The following is a 22,129-nucleotide window of genomic DNA, read 5'->3' as shown; positions in this document are numbered from 1 at the left end:
TACAACAGATTAGACTACCCAACTTAAAAATTGAGCCAAGTTAAACGAAAAAAGTGTCCTTCACAATCCAGTTGTCTGACTTTTGATAAAAGTGTTTTCAAAATTGGAGTTTTATTACGGAACAGTAACAAAAAAACTGCCAACTTTGATCTCAAAAAATATAAACCTTATTCAAAACAAATTTAACCGGGAGATCCTCGACAAGCTATGGATGGTAATTTGAACGGGGCTGAAATTAAAATCAAAACATAATTCGTATTACTTTCATTTTAAGTCTTCGAAGATAATTTTGGCTCACTCTCGTATTTTTTATTACACTTCCCCATTTGAATGTAATTTCGCATTTATCTGGAGAATGAACGTGTTTTTTTACGACTAACCTAGTCCAATTCCGACGGCCATCTTTTTAGATCTCACAAGATGCTGCATAATCCCACCTGATAGCCGTATTAGAATAGAGTATGGTAACAGTGGTGATATAAAAAGAACATGAACAAACTTTTGGCATATGTTAGCTATCTGTTCTTTTCGCATCGCGATTTGATTAAAACATCTATGGAAGCAATGAAAAGTTTCATGAACTATTGTGATTTTTTCATCGACCACTTGAGTCAAATTCCTGATAATTTTTAAATTCATACGCTATGTTTATGATTCTGCTAACATTCTGCAAACAATATTTATTGGCAAAACGCACCAAAAACGGTGAATTTACAGCACCTGTTTCTCTCATGTATTAGTTTATAAATTGTTCAATACTTTTTAAAATCAAAACCCAAATAACTAACCAACGTTTTGGTAAACTTTGTGGACGGCCAAAAATATGTTACAACATCAAATAGCTAAGAAACGAGCAAGTTGGGAAAATTTTGTTAAAAAAACTCTATGACTCTGCGCTGCTTGAATTTTCCAGCAGAATTCATCAACACAAGCAAACTTCCTTCTTTAACAAAAAATCGACGGAAGACATAGTTTCTAGTTGCATTTAGATATCATGACCACCAAACTCAATCGTTGTTAGCTAATGCCAATTTTAAATAGACGACTGCGCTCACGTGCCGAGAACAGAACCCATTGCTCTAAAATGATCTCAAAGGTTGCCTTTGTCAATAAAAATTGGTAATTAAATAAAATTAAATATGATCTAAAGTTTTGCTATATTTTACTCTCTTCATTGGAAAAATTGGCAGAGGGTTAGTGGTTTCTGGCTGCCACTAATATTTGCGTTGTTTTTTTCTTGGCGTTGATTTTTGCGAAGAAACATGTTGAACAACTATTTTTTTAAAAAATTAGACGTTTCAAGCTGAAATAGTTTGATTTGAGTTCTTGTCAGGTGACGTAGAATTAAACCCAGGCCACCTCTCATTTACACGCAATTTACCACCTTAATGAAAAAATACAACGATCAAGTAAAGTTTTTACATCAAAATTGTCAAAGCGTGCTTGGACAAAGGTTGCTCCTCAGGAATTTTCTATCTGACCTAGGTGACAATTGTGTTTCGGGCTTCTCAGAAACGTGGTTGAAATCAGTTAACGATATTCCTTTTTGGTCGAAGCACTCAGAATACTTAGTTTACTTCAGATGCGACCGACGTACTGATCTTCAAGAGAAAAATAAAGGCGGTGGTATTCTTTTGTTCGTTCCGAAAAAATTTCATCCAAAAACACGAAATGATCTAGAGACAATGTCAAAAGACCATTTTGAAAGTGTTTGGGTAGAGTGTAAAATAAATAAAAAGCCCGCGTTGATAAATTTGGCTTACTGTCCAAAAAAACAACTAATAAATTTGTTTTTGAAAGAGCTAGCCCTGGGTTTAGATAGAGCAGCGACTGAAAATAAAAAATTTTTTCTACTAGGTGAATACAACATTAATTACTTTTATTGCAATGAAAGAAATCTCCTAGAAACTCTGATCTTGCCGTACGGTTTACTGAATTCAAATAAAACTTGAGCAACAAGAGAAACACCAAGAACGAAGTCGCTAATAGTCTATGTTATATGCGAAATATTTTTTAGTTCCCAGACACTAGACTCGATTCTAAAAAGTGATCACTTAGCCACGCTTACTTTAATTGGTGAAACCGTTAAAAATAAAAAAGAAGTTATCAAAAAATTGTGTTTGATAAAACAAACTACTCTAAAAATGCTTTTTCCCTAGATGTTGGAAAGATAAAATGGAGATCATTTTATTTATCAGAAAATCCTGAAATCATGTAAAAAAACTTTTGCTCGTCATTGGAAACGGTAATTAAAAAGCATGCTCCACAAAAGACCGTCTTCGTACGCTATGACAAGCCTAAATTAACGCTACATCAACAATGGATATCAAAAAACACAGTAAAAATTTTGCAAAGACATCAAATAATAACAACAAAAATGTTTTGAAACAGGAAAATGAAAAACTTCTGCTAGATGTGTTTCAAAACTTAAAAAGTGCAAGAGAAAGGTGGAATTTTATCAACGAAATCAAAAACTGTGAAAAAACACAGACAGAAATACCAAAACTCAAAAACAGTTTTGGAACGGTTCTGACCAATGGAAATAATATTGCCAATCTTCTCAACTATAAATTTTCAGCGTTAGGTGAATATTTTGGTAAAAGAGAACAGTATCAGTTTTTGTAACAATCCGGCACGCCACAGTAACTAATTTATATTCAGGTATACGACAACCAAGGAGATATTTGATATACTCAACAATTTAAATGTTAAAAAACCGCTGGGTCCATCACTCATTCCAGCTTGGGCTTTAAAAGATGCAAGAGAACACATAGCTGAACCTCTCTGTTTTTTGTTTAACCAATTCTTAACTGAACAACGCTTCCCTGAGCACCTTAAGCGTGCCCACGTGTTGCCTTTCTTCAAAAAAGATGATCCTGAAGATCCAATAAATTATCGACCAATTTCGCTTACTGGAGCTCTAGCTAAAATTTTTGAAAACCTTCTTCGAGATCAAATATTAGCTTATTTAGAGAAGAATAAGTTGCTTGCAACAACACAGTTTGGATACAGAAAAAAAGTATCAACTACAGATGCTCTTTTATATTGCACTGAAAAAATCAGATATGATCTCAATAAAAAAGACATCGTCACAGGAGCTTTTTTAGACCTATCTAAAGCTTTTGATTCCATATCACATCCTACTCTTCTGCACAAAACTAAAATTTTAGGTTTTAGTGCACAAGCAAATACAATTCTAAAATCTTATCTAGAAAACCGTGTGCAAAAAGTCAAATTCTCGAAGTAAAAATCAAATTGGATAGCACTTAACCGTGGAGTACCACAAGGTACTGTGCTAGGCCCACTGCTTTTCAACATATATGTAAATGATATGAAAGATGATACTGATGTGAATTCTAATATAATCCAGTACGCTGATGATACTTTTATCTTTTGCAGTGGAAAAAAAATTTATGAATCAAAGTTACATCTTGAAAAAAATATTGCTAAACTCATTCACTTTTTCAGGAAAAATGAGTTAAATGTAAATGAAAGCAAAACCGAATTAATTATTTTTGGAGCCCCTAAAAGAAACAAAATCAAAGAAATAGTTGTTATCGGATGTACAGTTCTCGAGAAAAATGTTGTGAAATACTTGGGAGTTCATATTGACTGTAATCTTTCTTTCGATGAAGAAATCAAAAATGTACTAAGAAAAATGGCTGTTGGCATAAAGGTCATTTACTCCATCAAAAATATATTTCCTGAAAAAACTAGATCTGCTTTACTGAGCGCTCTTGATTTAAGTCATCTGCATTAACCAATTGTTCTGTTCTCAGGTCTTATAAAATCACTTCGAGTTACTCTAAATAAAATTCGAGTTACTCTAATTGAACTGGATGAACAATTGAATAAAGACATGTTTCAATAGATCCAAATTTGACAGGACCGCTGATCTCAAGATCAAACACAAAATCTTACCAGTAGAATACCTCATAAAGTATCGGGTTATTATATATTTTATAAAGCTTCTAAAAGCAGATCTACCAGCTTTCGATGAACTCAAGTTAGCCACCCTAAGTGCTAAAATGACTGACCGTACAAACAAGCTGTCATTTGGAGCAAACCAAAAAACAAATTTAATGCAAAACTGTTTTTCAAAAAAGGCAATTGACTGGTATAACGATTTGCCTCTCACCTTGAGGCGGAATATCCCTAAAAAGCGGGCTCTCAAAACTACAATAAAAAATCATTTCTGGAATGAGTTTCTAAAAGACCCAACGGTTTCTGAATTTATTTCTAATCTCAAATCTTTCAAGTTCAATCTTAACTTGATTTAGTTTTAGGGCGTCTTTTAGTCTTCCATGAAATGTTAATTGGAGGAATAGCATTTTTAAAAATATTCTCTTTTCTCGAAAATGTTAATTGTAGAATTAGCATTTTTAAAAATTTCTCTCAATTATATTTCATCTCTCTTAATTTGTCGATATTTTAGCACATTGTAAATTTAATACAATTTTAAACTTTCACAATATGTGACGTTTGTTTCATTTATACTTCTTAACACTACATTGCCTTTAAACCATGTTCTGTATTTTATAGTTCATACTCAAAGGAATTAACAATGTTTTTCTTTTTTTTTGAGAATTTTGATTTGAAAGTATCAATATGCATGTAGTTTTTTAACGTATCGTATTAGTACACACTACTTTTAACTGTTTAAAAGGCAAACATTGGTTCTATTTATTCAATCTTTTGTAACAACGATCCGTGCAAAATTTTTCAATAAGCCAAAATCCTGATTTGGCGTCTTTTTGACGATAACTCCTTAAGACCTAAATTACGCACCGAATTTTTTTTAAATAACTGTGATATAATAATGCCATTCTGAAAAATGTCTTCTGAATCCGTTGTTACTAATTCATTGGAACTTAAGGATTCATTATCAATAAGGTTTTTCGACATTTCTATCAAGTGGCATGTTGTTGAATCTCATGGCGGACAGCAGTGAAAAGTATGGATATTTGTACCAGATGACTGTCAAGTAATCTTGTCTGCCTGTAATCATAGATGGAATCTTTAGTTTTGCTGGACGGTTAACTCTTCTTTTTTAATCCGACAACTTTAATCTGAAATAGCAATGAAGCTGTTTTTGTTCTTTCCCTGTATATATTTTTCATTTCCTGATACCTGTATATTTACGGAAACCATATTTGGGTACCAAATTTGGTCCTACTGATTTATGAGAAAAGAATCAGTGAAAACAACAAAATTACAGAAACGGTTCTAAAATAAAAGCAACTTACAAGAAACATGACTAACATAATTGTTCCGACCCCTCTTGAGGGGGGGGGGGGAAGAACTATATACTCAAATGGGTTTTTTTTGTTCAGTCAATTTTGGCCGATCGATATATTCATCGTAGAGAGTTGACACTGGTATCATTAGAAAGCTTGTCCACCGTAGAATATGGGATTGAAAATTTTTTGATTTTCGTTTTTGACAGGGAGATATCGAGGTTTAAACTTTCGAGAAAATAGAGTGAATTCCGTTGATTTCATTCACCTTTTTTCGGAATATTTGGCTAAAAATTCGCCTATTTTGTTAAAATTTATTAAAATTTTTCATGAAAATGTTGTTGATTTTACGTTTAAAGACAAAATGTATTGTCGGCTATTTAATAAAATTGAATATGATCTAAAGTTTTGCTATATTTTACTCTCTTCATTGGAAAAATTGGCAGAGTCGTTTCTGGCTGCCACTAATTTCGCAAATTTTGATGAAAATGTTGTTGATTTTAAGTTTAAATGTATTGTCGGCTATTTTCATTGAATTTTTTTTTGTCACAAATTCCGGCTAAATATTTCACAAAATTCATCAAAAACAGCACGAAATAGGTTTCTTTAGTCCACTCTGATTAAATTCGCAGGAACTGCACACACAAACACCACTAACACAATCTTTGTAGATTGAAAAAGGGGATAATTCCACTTCAACTTCCGTTGAGAGTGCTCTGTAAATAAAACTTTGCCGTCTTTTGCTAACTTTATTCGTTGATTATCAAAAACGCAGCATTTATTTTTGATTTTTTAACAAACAAAATATCTGTAACAATGACATTCCAAAAATTAAATTTTCCTAATGAACAATAAGCATTAGCAGTACTAGTTCTGTACCAATCTTGGACCATTACAATCCAAAAAGAATTCGGATTGTCGTCAGTCGGTTTTCTATAAAAAAAATTAGATCTTTTTTATATTAATTAAGTAACAGAACATTTCAAATCAAAGCTCACTAGTGATAGCTCCTATTGGCTTCCTAATTAGCTCGAAATTAATTTATCAAGTTGATTGCTTGAAACCTAATAGTCGTTTCCACTTTTAAACTATTTGATTTTTAAAGAAAAAATGTCTTATTGAACTTTGCCTCCATTTTTTTCTTAATTTGGTCAACTTGTAGATTAGTGTCAGCAATCAAAGAGCGTACCTTCTTTCTGATGAATTCAAATTTAGTCATTATTGCGGTTTTACGCCTTAAGTTTCGGTGTTCTGGCTTTGATACTACTAGATTTCATAAATTTTTTTTTGATTTTTAGGTATTTTCTCATTTTTCATGTTTTCTAGTTTTGTTAAATTATCACGTTATTGTCAATTCATATATAACATTTTCGCATTCAAGATAACGCACAATTGATAATATTTAAATCCTTAACGATATAGATGGTGGTTCTTTACTGCTTCGACAGTCCTTTCCGAAGAATTTATTTGAATTTTGTCTTTAGCTGTCGTTTTTACTTTGTCTTTAACTGTCGGTTTTACTTTGTCTTTCTAGTCATATTTAATTTCCTTTGCAATGACCCGGTTTGATTGGCTTTTCCTTGAAGAGCAGATGAGCCGATGATCTGATATTAGAAGATAGATAATGGCTTTCATGACTTTGAAAACAATTGTTTTCCAAAATGAAAAAAAAAAACATTTCAACTTCGCAATTTTGTTCGTTTTATTGTCTGTGTGTTACCTGGTCTCGTTTATTAAAGTTTAAAGATGACTTTATTTATGTCAAGAGAAGGTGTAGAAAGGGATTGGTGTCACAAAATTTAATGTTTTTAAAGAATTCCTTATGACTTTACTGGCTTCGAAACGGCTTTTTCACAAAAAAAAGTCAATTAATTTTTGATTTTTGTCATATTTGAGGCTCTTTTTGTAGACGTAAGACTTGTTCTGTGTAATGGCAGGTCTCGACGGCTTCCTTTGGAAGAAAAATCGAACCTATTCAATTTTTTCATTTTGTAATCAATGACTTTCATATCTTTGGAAATAAATTTTTTTTCGATAAAAACAAGTATTACATAATCTTTTTTTTTCTCTTTGGTCCAAATTGTTACCTAGTTTCATTAAAGAGAATTCACTTAATACAATTCAAGGGAAGGTGTCCAAAGGGATTGGTGTCACAAAATCTAATGTTTTAAGAGAATTCGTTATGACTTTACTGTCTTCCACACGGGTTCTTCACAAAAAAAGTAAATGAATTTTTGATTTTTGTCATATTCGACGTTCTTTTTGTAGACGTAAAACATATTTTGGATAATTGCAGGTCTCAAGGGCTTCCTTTGCAAGAATGCACGAACCTATTCAAATTTTTCATTTTGTAGTTAATGGCTCTTATTTCTTTGGAAATAAGTTTTTTTCGAAAAAAAAATATTACATAATTTTGCATTTTTTTCTTTTCTGTCTAATTGTTGCTTATTTTCATTAATGAGCGGCCACTTAATAAACTATTGTTGCTCGATGAAGGTGCAATCGAGCATATTTTGGGGGCCATAGTATGGCTTCACGGCTCCCAAAGCATTTTCTGGCAAGTTTTAATTGATTTTTAGTCTGTTGACTAATTGTTGTTCTTTTTGTAACTGCATAAAAATTTGAATACCAACAGTTATTAATTCCCTTCTATAAAAACATTGGTTATTGTAGACCTATGGGATATTTGTTGATTCCTAATGGTTTTCATTACTTTGAATTTAATTGTTTTTTTTAATTTCAGCGAATTTTCTAACTTTAAGGTTTCTGTTCTTTTTTGTCTAATTGTTACCAAACTTAATTATGAACTGTTGAATAATCATTTTTTTTTCTGGTGGTTAACAAGTTGTTTTGTCTATTATCAGTTTTATCTGACGCTATTTTGACTTTGTTATTAAGTTTTGTTTTTTTAAAACGGACATAAATTTTTTGATGTAATTAATGTTTGTTTCTGTTGTTTGATTTTGCCGTTAGTCTTCGCTCGCTTTCTTAATATCACCATATCTCATCAACCTAATTCTTCATTTTTTTCCACTGAGTTATTTGCTTTGGATGCTATCATTTCGTTCATACACCAGTTTCTTTTTTGAAAAATACTTGAATTTTTTGTGTTTTTCCATCTGTTCCTCATTTGCTAGACAATTATGCCAAAATTGTGGATGAGCGGGGTCGGAACCTTATGTGCGATTGCACATTACAGAGCCGCCTTGTATTATTATTACTGAAAAAATGGAACGATAATTCAATCAGGTCAAAATTTTGGATAACATTTTTATTTTCAAAAAGGCAATTTTGCTAATGCATTTCAAACACAAATAATGACAGTGTGAAATATATAACATAATTGTTGTTCTTAGATTTTTCAGAAAGATGCGCCGGCTATCTGGTATACTGCTGGTCCGTACATTAGATACTTAAACGACGGGGTTAATCGCGGGACCACATGTATAACTTGAGAGTTCAACCCCTAGTTCTACTCTTGGTATATCGTTAAGTATTAAAGAAAGTTAATTGCAAATATGAATTAATAAGTTATGTTAAACAGCATCAAATATGAATCGAGCATGAAGGGATAGAATAGTTAAGGTTATTAAGACTGAGAAAGTACAAGTTAGCACAGGTTGAAATATTCTAAGTTAACTTTTAACTTAGATAGAATTTAAGAGATGTTAAATTATAATTTAGAGTAGTTAAATTGAACTTACCTGATTTCCAAATTTGTGCTAAGTTAATATTTTATGACTTAGAGAGTTCTTAGTTAAGAACAAGTCACAAAATATTCTAAGATAGAAAAATATCTCAAGTAAGCTGAGATTGAGCAAGGGAGCAATTCGGGAGTATGATTTTAAATCAGAAGTTATCGGGGACCAAAAAGTGTTGGTAGTTGAGCGTGCAAGCTCCTTTTATACTTGCGGACACGTGGTTCTCTAGTATCCTATTGGATAGAGATAACAGTGTCGACAGAGTTACCAAGGTTAACTTGGTGTTATCTGTGTGGCGTGATAATATCACGTCATAGAATTCTCAGTTTTAGTTAGTGATCTTAAAATAGTAGCTTATTCAAAACTACTTAGTAATTTGTTCACACGTTAAAATGGACTTTGTCCAATTCAAGTTTGTGCTTCACGCACTATAACGTAAATTCTCAAAATAGCACTAAGATTATCAAATAGTGTTACTGAGTGTAGCACACTTCAGTACATCCCATCCCGGTCCATAGGTATTAAATCAAAACATCAAATTTTACATAATCGAAAAAATTATTTAGCTTAATTTTATAATAATTAAGCATTTAAAGTTTGTGAGGTAGATTACGTGGTTAAAGTTCTAAAGTTCATCGTATCTTCTTGTTTCTGAGTTCTCTCTTGAAGAAGGGTTGACGATGTCCTAAGATACAAGGCTGTACAAAATAATAGATCCAATTTTTTTTTTGGGTGGCCGTTATACTAGACCTTTTGAAGTTTTTCCATAAAATTGTGCTGTCAATACATCTGACGTTGAATAATAGAATAATATAAGTTGAGGAATATACTGGTTAAGTTAATGGTCTATAATGACAAGCGAGGTAAATGAATAGGGAAATTAAAATGACTGCGCACAACACCATAAGGGCCAGTGTTGTTGAAATAACTCCCCAAATAAAGAATTCCGTTTCGTAATTCATCATTATTTGAGTCTTGTTGAAGAATAAATCAATTGAAGTAAGCTTTGTAGCTATAGTTTAAGGAATTAATATTTAGGCTTGTTTGATCATTATGAATTAGCTTCATGAAATAATTAATCTTGCTTTTTGTCATTAGTTCAAAATAAATAACAATTTCTTTTTGTTCAAAGTCTTCAAGAAATAAAATAACTTCGCATTGAAATTCAGAATAATAAAATTCGGAGATTCTGAAAACTTTATCGTTAAAAATAATCTGTTTAGAAAAGTTAACCCATGCGGATTCAACATGATCAGAGAATTGACAATAGTCTTTAAACCATTCGATATCAACACCTCCTTCAAAATATGTGTTCATTTTGAATAATATAGTAATTCAATTTTTGTGTCAATGGGGAGAATGGAAGACCATTTAATCTTTGAAAGAAATTAACAGGAAGATCCAAATAGTACTTAAACTATAAATGGCGGATGGCGATGAATGCATACCTGTTAACGAAAGGTTGTAACATTTCTATATCCGTGATCACCAAAATATTGAAGACTAACATTTTAATTGAAATAAGTGAGCGGTCGAAAGTTTAGATTATTGATGTTAAGAATGTCTTCTGTATGAATAAGCTTTAGAATTTCAAATAAATCGTACTCAGGAACTTGATGAAAATAAACTACAATTTCATTAGAATTGTTATCTTGTAAGAATAAGATAATCTCTTGTAACTCAAATGTCCAATGAACTGACAATGGCGTATAGAATTTATTTCCAACTAAGAATGTTTTCGAAGTTTTAATAACTTGAGATTGAATAAATTCAGCGAGATCGCAATATGTTTTGAAATACTTAACGTCTACTGAAAGGTTGTAAGACATCAAATAAATTATGGAATTCAATGGAACAATCGAATGATGTCATAAGCAAGATAAATCGGTAAAGAATAGATTTTATTAGAGAAGCGAGAACAAATCAAATCTGCAATCTAAAGATAAGAATGGACTCCTTGTTCACCATAAATTGCGCTAAGTGTAATCATTGAAGATTGTTTCGATGAAGATTGAAGAAACGCGGATTACTTTACTTGATGTAAGTAATGTAATAAAGGAGAGTAAGGTAATCAAAATGGCTAATAATTAGGCGTTTAAACTAACGAATAATTTTCCTCACCGCGGGAGAAAGAAGAAGAAGTAATGAAGGAAGTACTGAACATCAACAACCACAAATTTATCTATTCCATTCCGTGAGTGCTCAACGTGATGAGCGGAGGATGTGGAGTTGATGCTTCAGATTTGCGATCTCCAGTTGGAGCTCATTAATCCGTTGTTCGAGCTGTTGAGAGCGTTGTCTTTCTGTTAGAAAGTTTTGCTGTACCTGATAAGTGAAGGTATCAAGCTGAGGAGTGAGGTTTGCTGTAATATTATCAAACGGGACTTGTATTGTTTGTCCTTGAAGGTTGTGATTAGTTAGTAGATAAGAATTTTTGTTTGACAAATAGCCAATGAGATTGAATCTATTGATGTTGGGTTGCAACTGGTAGATTAAATTCGTATCGTAGTTCGGGTGTCCACTAAAACCGGGGGTTTTAGCTTGTAACTCAGCTTGATGTTGTTTTTGTAGGCGGTCTTGCAAGGGGGTAGTTGTGTAATGATGAAGATTAAGAAAGTTTGGTCGTGACCATTGAGTAGTTGTAGTGTTTGCTAAGACGTTGTGTACTGTACTGTTTGTCTTGGGTATGTTTACTTCTAGCGGTGTCGCTGGGTTGAATGTCTCTCTAATGAATTGTTTACGTGGTTGTTTCTTTGCAATTGTATCTGCAGTTTTAGTTCTCTTCTTGGATGATGTAACCGTCGTTGATGAATTTGCACTAGTTGTTTGAGTTTGTACTGCTGAAATCTTGATAGCTGAGAGAAAGGTTGTAGATGGGGTAACGTGAGTTGTGGTTTGTACTAGTCTGTCGAGTTGTTTAACTCCAGATTGAGGTTTAGAAGTTGATGGTGTATTGTATTCGGGCCAACCACTTGAAGGTTCCTTCTGAAAGACTGGTATCAGTTCGTTAGGGATTGAAGAAAGTTCCTGAAATATCAAGTATTCTCTACTCTTATTCTATTCTAAGAGTATATTTTTTGAAGTTATTTTGCTAGTATTCTCTTTTTCTTATTATTTTTTTTGTATTCTCTTTCAAAGTAAATCAGTAGTAATTTTGAAGTCAGTCTATATTATCATCATATAGTTTGATGATATGAAAGTAATAGAGGAATTAATCCTATACTGGAGACGTAGGAACGTTGTGATCGTTTCTATTTTCGTCTTTATTATTCTCATCATGTAGGTTTGGGTAACCACTTTTATTCTCAAATCTTAAAGCTTGTAAGCCTATATTCTCTGCATAAGGTGGAGTTTGAATAACTCGTTCTCTAATATTAATATTTTCGGTTTTTGGAACTTGCATTGTCCGTTCTCTACTTTCATCAGTGTTATTATTATCAGAATTAGTTGCTTGATAGATAGAAGTCAAAATTGGAACTGACATTAAGTCAAATGTGGCAGCAAAGAGTGCCTTACCAAAGTGAATAGATGCATCTGTAATTTTGTTAATTTGCATTGCTCGAATTAATCATAAGACTGTGTCGATGAGTAGCTTAATGAATAAGAAAGCGGCAAAGAATATTCCGCATCGCTCAATTATATATTGTATTTTACCAAAGGTTTCAACAAATTGATTATTAAAGAAGTCCGGTGAAATGAATGAATCTAGATAAATAGTTCTAGAGTTATAATAATTTGTGCCTGAAATATTTGAAAATGATTCTCTGCTATCTATTAATGACTTAGTAAAGTGCTTGAGAACTCCTTTCATATTGGAGTTGAAAGTTATTGAATTCTAGAAAGACATCATTTCTTTATATGTGTAGATAGAAGCATAAATACTTGCAGTAATAACATTCGCAATTTTTTGAATAACTATGTGTGGTTTGAAAAGTGCAGGTCCTCTTACTTTTGTGATTTGTGGGGTTAGCTCAACCCATGAATTGTCATCGTCAACATCTAGTTGAAATAAGTTTGAATGTTTATCAGAGCACAATTGTTCTTCGGCTTCAATGAAGGTTTGTCTAGAAATGGGATCAACAAAATGAATTTCATCTTCATAAAGAATTGGTATTCGATTATAGCACTTATTAAGAATCTGTAAGGGTGAATGAAATTCAGGACAATTATATAGCCAGGCAACATTGCCATTTGTTTTGAGAAACATAGATCTGTTTCTTGTTAAGGTATATCCAGCTAAGCGCGGATTTTCATGAGAAATCATTAAAGTGTTAAGAATAGTTGAGCGCTCTAATTCACCGTCATTTCTTAATAGCTCTAGAGTAGAAGTTTGAAGTTACCGAAGATTATTAAAGTGCAAATAGTCAATTTTGGTTCCAAGATGTGCTTCGAAATCAATATTCTCATAAACTTGAGAATATGTTGTATCAACTGTTTTGTTGTCACTGGAATAGAATTTATTTTTCATAATTATAGCACCAGTATCGGGTTTAAATTTGTGAATGGGTTCTCCAGTGTTCATATCGAATCCGTCACGAAGACTAATGTATAGAGAATCATATGGCGTAGGATATACTATTCGTGGATGACTACATAAAGACTGTGGTTTATTATAAACTTGGAACATAAAGCTTTGTAAGTCGAAATCTGACTGAGCTGAAGTAAATTTAGGATCCTTTACTATGTAATACTTGTCATTAGCTTTAATCATTTGAGCGTCAAAAGTGCGAATTATAGTGAAAAGACAATTATTGGGTTCATCCCAAGTGTATGCAAATGGATCAGTAGATGTAGAATCGCAGCCTCCGGCTGATAAAGGACAAGGTAGAGGTATATTTTGCCAGTTATTAACTGTGCCATCTCTAAGGTTTACATTCAGGCTAACATTTTGCATATATGTTTCATAAGTGTAATGTGTAATCCAACCTCGGGAGTTACATTCATTTTTCCCAGTTCCAACATCGCCTGAGTTAAAGTTTGAGAATAAAGATTTGTCAAAGTCGAATTCTACTGAATTAGAAGAAGGGGAAAGCTTTATCTTTTTTCTTTCCTTTGCAAGTTTGCATTTCTGAGCATCAAGCTTAACTGAAGTAGTAATAGTATTATGTCTGGCATCTATGCCGCTAGAGTCAAAAGAATCGCAAAACCAACGTAATTGCTGTTGGGTTGCTTTACACATAGTTGCTTCTAGTTTTACTTTATAATTTCTTTGGTAGAGAGTGACTCGTGCTTGATTAGTGCTAATTTTATCGGGGCGATTTTCGCAAGGTGCTACTTTGTTGAGAGAATACATCTGGTTTGAGATCATTTTTGAGCAATCAAAGTGGTTAACATGAAGGTTAGGAGCTGTGTTTTCATAGATACTCATCTTTTCAATTGGTCTGGCGTCAGTGAAAGACGTTAAGAGTAATAATGCAAGAAATATAACAAAGATCAAATATTTTGCAGAGCAAGCAGTTATAACACAGAGAAGTGCGAGAGGTATTATAGCAATAATCTTAAGAAACTGAACAGAACGAATTTGGTTTCCTATGTAAGTTAAAAAATATTCTACTTTTGAAAGAAACGCTTTCTTATCAGTAAGTTTTTCTTTAAAGAACTGGTCTTTAATCAGTGATAGTGGCATATGGACGTTGCGTTTTGACCAAATTAATAGCTTTTCAGGAGGCTCTAGTAATTTAAGGTACGGAATTTCTTCAGGTAGACAATTATTTCTATTTACGACACATTCTATGAAGTGTGGGTGAGAATTGTTATATTCAACTAGGAATTTTAATTCTGCAATACGCTGAGCAATTTCAGATTCAATATCAGTTGCTACAGGTAGGAACAGAGTTAAGCAAAGTGATGTAAAAATAAGCATTTTGTAACTTACGTTTATTACTTCGTCTATTGCTGGTGATTTCTTGATTTCGCCGTCTTCCATTTAATAAACGAAGACAGTATAAGGTGAGTCTAACAAATTCAAGTTAATATTATCCGTGAAAGTAATCTGATATTTTAGCTCGTGAACGTGAGCGGAATTATAGGGTACCCAAAATATGACAAATTTTGCGTTATTTTCTGATGTTACGAAGAATGCAACTGTTCTCTGTTGATTAGAAACAAAACACTTGTCAAGTGTTACAGTTTTATTTCCGAATTTCAATATTTTCTGTAAGAGGAATATTCTAATGTACGATAGCGGGTCGAATGCAAGGGCAGTAAGAACTTGTGTTTCAAGGGAAGGTGGTAACGTAGATTAAGGGTCCACAGTACAGGGAGCTTCGATGATATCAAGGTCTATTTCGTCTCTGTTGTTCAATTGGAAATGAAAGCGTTCAATATGTTCTGGTTTGTTAGGGGTCCAACAAACAATTGTTTCTAAGTTTACAAACTGGTCTTTAACGAAGAAAATAAAAATGTTTTCTTTATATGAAATATATGATCGATCAATTTTTGCCGACTTGTTATTATAATTCAAAATTTTATGTGGGATGTTATAAGGACTGTAAGAAGTTGAGAAAGTTGTCCTTGAAGCTATAACCCAATAATCGCTTAGCGGAATATTCATTGATCAGTTGGTGGTTCTAAAACCAAACAAGGGACATTTAAAATGTCTAAGTCAACTAGGCTTGAAGAATGAATTTGAAGTAATAAACTGTTAAGTTGTTGAGGGTTATATTTTCCCCAGAAGACAGCAATAGGGTCTTCGTTAGAGTTAGTAGCAAAAAATACTACAGTTCTAACTTCGTTAGAAATTTGACAACTGGTTAAGGTGTTAAACTCACTATTAAATTTCAACTTTTGATTTGCCTTAATAGAAACTTTCACAAGTGTATCAGGGTTGATAGAAAGAGAAACAAGAAAACCGTTTTGGTCGAATGAGACTTCTGTCATAAATTAGACTTGATCAGCTTTAAGGGGGTTTTAATTGTGTTATGCAATGTGTTTACTGGTGATGAATGTGTTCAATATGAGTAGTGTTTGTTAGAATTTAGAAACTTTCTCAATTGTCAGTTTTGTACTATGTTCGATCTGAAGGGTTATGTACTCCTTCTATAGTAGCTGACTGAGAATTAAATTAATATTGAACTGAGGTACCTGATATATGTGTTGCGGAGATGTTTTGTGACAAGTATTTGCAGGTCACAAATTGAGATGCTTGAAAACTTTTCTAAGTTTTCTAAGTTATTATTTGAAAGGGGCAAAATGTGAAGATAGAATTTGGGACAGAGAGAAGAGAGAGAGAGAGAGAGAGAGAGAGAGAGAGAGAGAGAGATGAATTAGAACTGAATTTGAAAGCGAAAGAAGTAATTGATTTCAGAAGGTAACTGAGAAAAGTGATTTTAAATTTTGGTAGGACTCTTAAATAGTGATTCTCAGGGTTAAGTCACCAAAATATGTGTGCTCAATTCTGATTGGCTAATCACTAGCTCTGACTAGTGCCATGTAGCATAGTATTAAACTGATCATATAACTAAATTGTCACGTTAAGTTTTCTATTTATATCATTATATCAAACTATATTAGAATATGGGCGAATATAATGTGTTTTTCGTTGCATTCACCTAATTTTTTGAGGAGCAGAATTATTTCTGATGGGATTTGAGACAATTTGTAATTAGTCAGACAGGGATAACTAAATTTTCTGAACAAAGCCAGCTAAATTCTTGGGAGAAACAATTAAAGATCTTATTCATCAGCTCAAAATTGGAAGGTTTTTTCAAAAAAAAACTATGAATTAAGTGAAAAATTCGAAAAAAGTTGAATCAAAAGACTCCTGGTGTGGCTCTTGGCTACACGATGATGTTGGGTATAGATGTGTCTAGTTTGGCTTTGTAAATCAGTTTTTGACCAACGGAATTTATATTGTATTTTCAACTCTCTGAGATGTTTTAGGGACGATAATAAACTATTGATTGGCAATATTAGAATTCTGTTTCCGCCATTTTACACACTTGGTTCTTGTCTATCTTTGGACAAAATTTTGCGCGCTTGTAATATGTTGTTGAGAAAAGGTCGCACTTAGAAGAACAAAAAGTGTTAATTTTTGTTAGACATATTTGTCTCACTAAATCTGATTAATTCTCTTTGTGTGGAGAGCAAAATTCGAAATTGTTTTTGGGATATCTGGTAGTAAATTGATGTAGCACTCAGACACAATAAATTTTTTTTATAATTGTTTTCGTGTGGAGATTGCAAGAACGCTTAGAAACTGAAAAAGTAGTATTTTTAATGTATAATTCGTAAATAAATATATTTATCCGTTCCAAGCTTATATTCTTCAAGCATGCATTCTAAACAGTTGTGGCATGGGTTGTTGAGCGGATAAGTTTATCAAGCTCAAGCTCTTTCTAACAGATGCTTAAGGTCTGCACATAGTTGACATAATTCCTACTTTGAGAATTTAAAATTGCGGTTAGCTGTTTGTTTATAAGTGCTTTAATGTTTATTTTAAACATTCCTTGGGTCCTTAAGCTAGTAAAGTTAGCTCTATTTGTTGACTATGTGGGTTGCTTAAATGTGCGTTTCCTGACAAATATGCGATTCAGTGTGGTAAAATAGTTTGCAAGGGGCAAATTTCTATAATTAAGCAATTTAAATTAGATAAGGTAATTGCTCATGGGGGAATAACTTGTACTTAGTTTTGTTTTGGGTAACATGTGTTTTCAGCGTTAGTTTGCAATAAAGGGTATGCGTAAATTGTGAAAGTTTATGAGTTTTGAACATGTATAGAAGTTTATGTGTGTGTAACAGCTTGCAATGGTGATTAATTGCGTACTTTATGTAAGATTTGTGTTGAGTGGGCTATTTGCTTTTTGCCTTAAACGTTCATACTATACAGTTGGATCTCTTACTCAAATCTTTAAACTTTCTCTGATTTCTCTAACCTTCTGATTTTTCATTTCTAACTTTCTTTCTTTAATCCTTAAACTTTTATTCCTTCTTTTTCTTAATCTTAGTTCCTTCTTTAATTTGTTTCTTCTTAATTTTCTTTTCTGTTCATTTCTTATTTCTTTTCATTTCATTCTTCTTCTTATCATGTCTCATATGCATATCAATTTTTTGGAACCCGATCACGATATGCAGGATGAATTGGATCGTGCTAAAGTTGAAATCAGCAGAAGGGGGCTTGAGCTTACTTCCACCACGGGATTTAGGAAGATGGTTAAGAGTTATTTCTATCGGAAATATATCAATCAGGAGGTCGCCGGATTGGATGCTGACGATTTTCTGTTCTTCATGTCTGAGGGCTATAATGACCTAAGGGTGATTTTGGGAGATGAAGAAGTTCAAGCTCTAGACAGGGTGAGTGTCATGGAGAAACCATGGAGGCGGCGTGACATTCAGTGTGTGTCCGTAGAGACCTTAGAAGTTATCGATTTCTTCCTGGGCCTAGATGTGAGTATCTGTTGATTTATTACTCAGAATAACTGTTTGTTGTGATGAGGCCTTTAGGGGCGTTCGGAGGAGAGAAAAATAAAAGGGTTTTAAGGTAGTAGAAAAAAAAGAGGGGAATTGTTTGTTAGCCAGAGTGATAAGGAGAAAAAATTTTCGATTTCAGTTCTTCCAAAAATTCTTTGTGGGGGACAAAGTGGAATGGGTGTGGGAAGAGCAAGAGGCCTTAGCGAAGCAACTCTGGGCTCTTCACTATGCGTGGTGGGATCCGGAATTTGGTCCCGTGCTTCAAGGAGCATATAAGATGCTGAGGGAGCTGAAACTTCCGGAGTGTGCCATCTTCAAGTGTGACACGCTCAGGAGCGCTGTGCTTAAGAACCTGCTAAAAGACTTTATGAATATGCGGGTATGATTTTAATTTGTGGAGATTTGCGCTTATATGGGGTTTGTGCGCGTGATATTTTAACTATGTAAATATATTTTTATTTTATTTTTGGTGCGTGGTTACGCTTTTTAATATAAAAGTTATTATTTGAAAAGAGATTTTGTGTCTCTATTTCTTTTTGAGTTTCTGTATCAAGTCAGAAGGAATAGGTTCACCAAAGAATGTAGGTGCTTTTCTATTACGTTGAGGTCTGCTTAATACTTCATTTGCGTCTGGTAAATTAGAAACATTAGGTGAAGCTGTAGGTGTAGAATTATGAGGTGATGATGTGGGGCTATTATGCGATGCTTGGGGGAATAATTTGCGTGTAGCTTTAAATTTACTAGTACTATCAGGTGGGGTAGAAAAATTTTCTTGCTGTGGGCTATTAGGTGAATACATATTTTGCATAGGGTAGGGGGTTGAAATGCGTGGGGGTAGAAAATTAGAAGAGCTTGTGCCTTGTATATGCGTAGTATTATCTGCTCGTGTTTGTAGCGATTCTAAGCCTGAGTCCTTTGTTGGGGTAGCCTCAACATTATAAGGTGGCTGTAGTGTAGTATTAGGATTTATAGTAGGTTGTGTTTCTACTAAGGGCCACTGCGAAATAGCAATATGTTGTGCGCCTCTATAAGCATTAGATTTGGATATATTATGCTTATTATATTGAGTATAATAATCATCCGTATCGTCTGGGACTACATAGTTCTCAACTAACTCTTGTATTTTTTCTTCTTTCGGGTAATAAGGTACTATATGATTTCTATGCACGGTTTTCTTCTCATTTGTTTTATCATGTTGTATTTCATATGTAGTATTAGTTAGCATTCGTTTCACGGTGTAAGGGCCTGAGCGTAGCTCTTGTAGCTTTTTAGACATTAGTAGTCCTTTGGAGTGATTTTCTAGTAGTACTTTTCTACCTTCAGGTATAGGCTTTCCGAGTTTAAATCTATTTCTATACTTGTGCGCTTTATTCGTAGTTTGTCTACATTTAGTATAGGTATTCGAGTATATAGTTTTAAATGTATTCTCTCGCTTTAACATTTCGTTAGATAATCTGTTTTGTAATAATTTCTCTATCTTTTTGTTATTACAAGTTTCTTCACTATGTGAGTGTGGCGGTAGATTATTACAATACTCTGATGTGCATTTCTTTTGATTATCTCGTAGTAGTCCTAACTTTAGTGATAAGGGTATTTGTGGTTTCGTTCCGAATAGTATTTCATAAGGGGTATATCCCGTACTGTAATTTACAGCAGTATTGTGTGAGAATGCAAATTTACTAGTGTACTCGGACCAATTAGATCCACTTTTACTAATAAAATGTCTTAGGTAATTAGTCAAATGTTTATTTTGTACTTCTACTTTGCCGTTAGTCCACGGTGAATATGCAGTTCGGGGGCATAGTGTAATTCCCATTTCATTTGTGTAGTGAACGAAATCATTACTAATAAAAGCCTTGCCGTTATCATGTACTATTTGTTGCGGTATACCAAATGTAGTTATAAATTTCTCTAGTTGATTTACTGTTTCGAGAGCTTCAGCATTCTTGCTAGGGTATACTTGTATAAATCTAGAGAAAGCGTCTACTATTACAAGACAAAATCTATTTCCTTTTCTAAGTGGTCGTAGTGGACCTTTGTGATCAATATGAAGTGTATGTAGGGGTATAGCTTCTAATTGTCCCCATGGTTCTAAGGGTGCTTCGTTCAAGTCTTTGCGTGCTGACTTATTAGTTTGGCAACTTAAGCAATCTAACATTAACATTTCAATCCATTTAAACATACCGGGCCAATAGAAATATCGCTTAACTCTATTGTAAGTTGTGCTTTCTGCTCTATGACCACTAAGTTCATGCGTATGTGCGACTTCGAATATCTTTATAAATAGCGAAAGTGGTGCACATATCCTAACGTCAAAAGAGCCGTCCTCACAAGGTTCGGAATAACAGAGTAAATCATATTGACTTTCTAAAAACAACAAGTTGAAATTATTTCTATAGGTCTGTAGTGCTTTACATTGTTTAATAATGTAGTCCTTTTCTGGAGCTTTGCCTACTTTTAGCCAATCTCTAACTTTATTTATCACGGAGTCGTTTGCTTGTTCTTCAAGAATATTAACGGTGTCAAGATTAGCGTTTTTTGCAGAATCTGTAACTTTAGCTATTAAATCTAATGTATCTGTGTGGACATCCTTTTCTGAGATGTTTTGAAAAGCTTCTGGTTCAATAAGTTTCTTAAATTTTGTCCGTCTGATATAGTCGGCTTTAGCAGATTCTAATTGTTCAATAAGTGAATTTTCAATATTTCCTTCTACTAGATCTAACCAATCTTGGTCATCATAACCTTCTCGGTCATCACTTATTTCAGCTATTTCTTCTATCTCGGAATAGTAGTGATTATCATACTCGCTAGTTAGTTCTGAAGTTAATTTCCTTATTTGATTTATTTGTGTGCCGTAGCGAAAACAATCAGAGAAACTGTGTATAGCATTACAGTGTTCATTTATGTAGTCTGGTGCATCATCTACGCTAAAGTCACCTTCATCATTTATATTAATAAGTTTCTTTCTTTCGCCTTTGACTTGAGCAATAATTGGATAACAGTCGTTAGCGGTTGCGTCCTTATCGTCTTGATGCAATACAGAATAGTTAACTTCTTTTCCGTTAATATGAAACTTTATATCTTTAGGTATCACTTTGTGTTCTAGTTGATAAAGTTTAGCATCTGCTAAAGAAACGTTTCGGCTAAGAATGTCAGGGAACGCTAAGTTTTTGCCTTCAGTGTATATAATTTGCAAGTTTTGGAACTTAGTTATTACAACTTGATACTTAAAGAAACGATGTGACATTTGTCCTCGTCGTGACCAAAGAAATAGAATTGGTCTGTGATCACAGTATAGGTAAATTGGAAAAGGGGATCCAATAACATAAAATTCATAAGTTTGTAATGCAGATATTATTCCGCATAGCTCTCTATGTTGAGGGGACATCTTTTGTTCAGCTTTGTCAAATACTCTCGAGTTTGCTGAAATCATACGTTTTCTATCAGGAAAATCTTGTATAAGAACACAGCCTGTTCCTAAATTAGATGAATCAGCATGTATATGAAAGGGATAGTCATTAGAAGGAAACGCGTTAGAAATATCGTGACAGAATCTTTGTTTAAGGTCTGTGAATACCTTTTTGTGTTCTGGTAACCACTTGAATAGTGTTGTATCTTTAGTTAAGTCATATAGAGGTTTTGCATCAATGTGAAAGTTCAAAATATAGGTATGATAGAAACCCATCATTCCTAAAACTCTTAAAACTTCTGTTTTCGATTCTGGCGTTTTTAGGTTTCTAATATCATCTATGCGCGAAGCAATAGGCGATAGTCCGTTCTTAG

At 33.3% G+C, this 22,129-nt stretch overlaps 1 protein-coding gene across 1 annotated transcript in view; it reads left to right on the top strand.

Annotated features, from left to right (window-relative positions):
* Positions 1-22,129, top strand: part of LOC142342028 (uncharacterized) — a 42,371-nt gene that overhangs the window by 12,966 nt on the left and 7,276 nt on the right. The window lies entirely within an intron of this gene.

Source organism: Convolutriloba macropyga, chromosome 7 (assembly GCF_964194025.1).
Source record: "Convolutriloba macropyga chromosome 7, txConMacr16.3, whole genome shotgun sequence".
Classification (NCBI taxonomy): domain Eukaryota; kingdom Metazoa; phylum Xenacoelomorpha; order Acoela; family Convolutidae; genus Convolutriloba; species Convolutriloba macropyga.
This window is presented reverse-complemented; position numbering and strand designations above follow the sequence as displayed.